Raw genomic sequence first — 5,653 nt, forward strand, 5'->3', positions numbered from 1 at the left:
TTATCTTTTTCACCCACAACTATACTTTACAGCTTTTTGGATACCTCAACACAAAGAAATACTTTTCAAAGACAATTTCAGAGCAAGTTACTTTATTAATATCCCTCCTAAACCCAATTTCCAACTTGAAGTACTTATCTTTTTCACCCAGCACTATACTTTACAACTTTTCGAATAAATCAACACCAAGAAATACTTTTGAAAGACAATTTCGGTTCTAGTTGTATGCCTACCGATCCTTCTCCGCCAAAGTTTCAACATGATGTTCATATCTTTTTCACCATCCACTATAAACTACATCTTTTAGGTTACCACAAAACCATGGAATGCAATACTATGACACATTCATAGAAAGTAACATACATTATAACCATCATCAAATAATAATCAAACTTTAATTACTTATCCCAAGATACCTACACTATAATGTGAAGCTTTTTGGGTGTCCCAACACAAAGAAATACTTTTGAAAGATCATTTCAGAGCAAGTTACTTTCGTAATCTCTATCCTAAACACATTTTCCAACTTGAAGTACTTATATTTTTCACCCACAACCATACTTTACAGCTTTTTGGATACCTCAACACCAAGAAATACTTTTCAAATACCATTTTAGAGCAAGTTACTTTCTTAATATCCCTCATATCACTATTTTCCTATTATTTTAACTTTTCATTTTCACCCTCCAATTATCTTTACTTATGTTTGGAGACATAATCTAATAGGAATACTTTTATTAGCCATCTCCAGTTCTAGTTACTTTCTTATTGTTTGTTTTAGACCCATATTCAAACATAAAGTTCTTATCTTTTTCGCCACCGAATGTACTTCACAGCATTTTTTTTGAATCCACACAAGGAAATATATTTGTAAGATCATGTCCAATCAAGTTAATGTCGGTCAGTCACTCTGCAACCCCTTTTCTCGCTTGTTGCACCTATAATGTTTACCCACAGCGTTGCTTTACAGATTTTTGGTAACATCCCTACTAAGGTCTAACTGTTAAAGACCGGATCAAATCAAGTTTCTTACGTACCGCCCCTCTTCAAAATATTTCCCCAGTTGCAGTTTTTCTCTTTTTTACTCACAACTTTTATTTGCAGATTTTTGGTTACATCGCAACCCAGACCAACCTTTCAAAGACCGCATCCATTCAAGCTTATTACTTCCTGTCACTCTGAAACCCTTTTTCCAAGTGAAGGTATTTAACTTTGTCACTCAAAACTTTAAATGACAGCTTTTTTGTTGCATAAAAACCAAGTATTACTTTTCTTAGGCTATTTTAGGTCAAGTTACTTTGGTAATGTTACTCCTAAATCCATTTCCCAACATGTAGTACGTATTTTTTTCATTCAAAACTAAACTTTACAGCTGTTTGGATAACTCAAAACCAATATATACCTTTCAAAGACCTTTTTAAAGCAAATTCCATTCTTATTGTTCCTCCTAAAACCATTTCCCAACATTACTTACTTATATTGTTCCCCATCAGTTGAAATAAAGACAAAAATTGAAACAAAATAACCAACTCCAACTATAAATAGAAAGTTATACAGAACGATACAGTCTTACTGTCCCTCCTAAACCCATTTTCCAACTTGAAGTACTTATCTTTTTCACCCACAACTATACTTTACAGCTTTTTGGATACCTCAACACCAAGAAATACATTTCAAAGACCATATCAGAGCAAGTTACTTTCATAATGTCAGTCCTAAACCCATTTTCCAACTTGAATTACATATGTTTTTCACTCACCACTATACTTTTCATCTATTTGATTGCCTAATCACCAAGATATACATTTCAATGACAATATCAGAGCAAGTTTCTTTCTTAATTTTCATCTTCCACCCATTGTCCATCTAGAAGTACTTACACTTTTCACCCACTACCATACTTTACAGCTTTTTGGATATATCAACACCAAGAAATACCTTTCAAAGACAATTTCAGAGCTAGTTACTGTCTTACTGTCACTCGTAAACCCAATTTTCCATCTTGAAGTACTTATTTTGTTTACCCACAACTGTACTTTACAGCTTTTTGAATACCTCAACACCAAGAAATACCTTTCAAAGACCATTTCAGAGCAAGTTACTTTGTTAATGTCCATCGTAAAGCCATTTTCCAACTTTAAGTACTTATATTCTTTACAGCTGTTTTAGTGTCACAACACCAAGAATTACCTTTCAAAATGCATTTTAGAGCACGTTACTCTCTGAATGTCCATCCTAAACCCATATTCCAACTTGAAGTACTTATCTATTTCACCAACAACTATAGTTTACAGCTTTTTGGATACCCCAACACCAAGAAATAGTATTCAAAGACCATTTCAGAGCACGTTACTTTCTTAATGTCCCTCCTAAACCCATTTTCCAACTTGAAGTACTTATATTTTTCAGACACAACTATACTTTACAGCTTATAGGGTGTCACAACACCAATAAATACGTTTCAAAGACCCTTTCAAAGCAAGTTTCTTTCTTAATTTTCCTCCTAAACCCATTTTCCAAGTTGAAGTAATTTTCTTTTTCACCCACAACTATACTTTACAGATTTTTGGATACCTCAACACCAAGAAATACCTTTCAAAGACAATTTCAGAGCAAGTTACTTTCTTAATGAACATCCTAAACCCATTTTGCAACTTGAAGTACTTATCTTGTTCACTCACAACTATACTTTAGAGCTTTTTGAATACCTCAACACCAACAAATACCTTTCAAAGACCATTTCAGATCATGTTACTTTGTTAATATTCCTCCTAAACCCATGTTCGAACTTGAAGTACTTATCTTTTTAACAAACAATTGTACTCTACAACTTTTTGGAAACATCAACATAAAGAAATACCTTTCAAAAACCATTTCAGAGCAAGATACTTTCTTAATGTCCCTCCTAAACCCATTTTACAACTTGAAGTACTTATCTTTTTCACCCACAAATATTCTATACAGCATTTTGGATGCCTCATCAACAAGAAATACTTTTCATATACCAATTCACAGCACTTTAATTTCTTAATGCACAACCTCAACCTAAAATACAACGATCTGTCCTTAAATTTTTAGACCAAAACTATACTTTACAGCTTTTTGAATGCTCCAACACCAAGCAATACTTTTCAAAGGCATTTCAGAAGAATTTCTTTTCTTAAAATGCTTCTTAAACCAATTTTAAAAATTGTAAATTTTTCCATAGTAGATAGAAAAATTAATACCATACTTGTGATTATTTTCACGGAAGATAAAAAGTTCTAGTTCAATTTAAAATTTTCTCAATGAAGTGAGAGAGACAGGCTAAAAGTTAAGTGTATGATTAGGTTAGGTTAGATTAAGTTAGGTTAGGTTAAGTTAGGTTAGGCTAGGTTAGCCTACGTACGCGCACGTACGTAGGCTAACCTAGCCTAACCTAACTTAACCTAACCTAACTTAATCTAACCTAACCTAATCATACACCTAACTTTTTGCCTGTCTCTCACACTTCATTGAGAAAATTTTAAATTGAACTAGAACTTTTTATCTTCCGTGAAAATAATCACAAGTATGGTATTAATTTTTCTATCTACTATGGAAAAATTTAGAATTTTTAAAATTGGTTTAAGAAGCAAATTAAGAAAAGAACTTGTTCTGAAATGCCTTTGGAAAGTATTGCTTGGTGTTGGAGCATTCAAAAAGCTGTAAAGTATAGTTGTGTGTGAAATATATTAGTAAATCAAGTTTGCATTTGGTAGTTTATTTTTCTGTACGTAATTTACGTTCTCTTTATTGTTATTTGTATTTTATTTCTTGGTTTTGTTTTATCATAATATCTATCTATGATAGTTGAGGGTGTAAAATATAAATAATTAAATATTGAAAATGTGCGTATTATAAAACTTAAGAGATTACATTGCGTTTAAATTGTCTTTGAAAGGTATTTCTTGATGCTGATGTATCCGAAAAGCTTTAAAGTTTAGTTCTGAGTGAAAAAGATAAGTAGTTCAAGTACGAAAATAGGTTTAGGAGGGATATTAACAAAGTAACTTTCTCTGAAATGGTATTTGAAAGGTATTTCCTGGTTTTAAGGTATCCACAAAGCTGTAAAGTATAGTTTTGGGTGAAAAAAATACGTCCTTCCTGTTGCAAATTGGGTTAGGTGGGATAATAAGAAATTAAATTGCTATGAAATGGTCTTTGAAAGGTATTTCTTGTTGTTGTTGTATCCAACAAGCTGTAAAGTATAATTGTGGGTGAAAAGATAAGTACTTAAAGTTTGAAAACTGGTTTAGGAGTGAAATTAAGAAAGTAACTTGCTTTGAAATGGTCTTTGAAATGTATTTATTGGTGTTGGGTCACCGAAAAAGCTGTAAAGTATAGTTGTGTATGAAAAATATAAGTACTTCAAGTTGGAAAATGGGTTTAGGAGGGACATTCAGAAAGTAACTTGCTCTGAAATGGTCTTTGAATACTATTTCTTGGTGTTGAGGCATCCAAAAGCTGTAAAGTCTAGTTGTGGGTGAAAAATATAAGTACTTCAAGTTGGAAAATGGGGTTTAGGATGGACATTCAGAAAGTAACTTGATCTTAAATGACTTTTGAAATGTATTTCTTGGTGTTGGGATACTCAAACATCTGTAAAGTACCGTTGTTAGTTAACAATAAATGTTTTTCATGTTTCAAAATTGGGTTAGGAGGAACATTAACAAAGTAACTTGGTCTGAACTAGTCTTTGAAATGTGTTTCTTGGTGTTGTATTGTGAAAAAAGCTGTAAAGTGTAGTTGTGCGCGATAAAGATAAGTACTTCAATTTGCAAAATGGGTTTACGAGGGACATTAAGAAATTAACTTGCTCTGAAATGGTCTTTGAAAGGTATTTTTTGGTGTTGAGTTATACAAAAAGCTGTAAAGTATAATTGTGGGTGGAATTGATAAGTACTTTAAGTTGGAAAATTGGCTTAGGAGGAACATTAAGAAAGTAACTTGCTTTGATATGGTCATTAAAATGTATTTCTTGGTGATGGGCATACAAAAAGCTGTAATGTATAATTGTGGGTGAAAAAGATAAGTACTTCAAGTTGCAAAATGGATTTAGGAGGGAAGTTAAGAAAGTAACTTGCTCTGAAATGGTCTTTGAAAAGTATTTCTTGGTGTTGAGGTATCCAAAAGCTGTAAAGTATAGTTGTGGGTGAAAAAGATAGGTACTTCAAGTTGGAAAATGAGTTTAGGAGGGACATTAAGAAAGTACCTTGCTCTGAAATGGTCTTTGAAAAGTATTTCTTGGTGTTGAGGTGTCCAGAAAGCTGTAGGGTAGAATTGTGAGTTAAAGAGATAAGAACTTCGAGTTGGAAAATGGGTTTAGGAGGGACATTAAGAAAGTAGCTTGCTCTGAAATGGTCTTTGAAAGGTATTCCTTGGTGTTGAGGTATCCAAAAAGCTGTAAAGTATACTTGCTAGTTACAAATTTAAGGTACTATCGCTTGTATATTGTTGGAGAAGGGACCGTAAGTAATTAACGTGCACTGAAACGTTCCTTGTTTAGATTATCCCATATCTGCGGCTACAAAGATGAAGTAAAGTAAAGTGTTTAGTAAACAAGAGAATTACTTCATGTTGGAAAATGGAGGTAGGATTGCCCGTCATACAGTAATTTGCTTTGAAATGGTCT

This window comes from Artemia sp. Qi Xiang Cuo, chromosome 10 (genome assembly GCF_049724085.1).
Source record: "Artemia sp. Qi Xiang Cuo chromosome 10, ASM4972408v1, whole genome shotgun sequence".
Classification (NCBI taxonomy): domain Eukaryota; kingdom Metazoa; phylum Arthropoda; class Branchiopoda; order Anostraca; family Artemiidae; genus Artemia; species Artemia sp. Qi Xiang Cuo.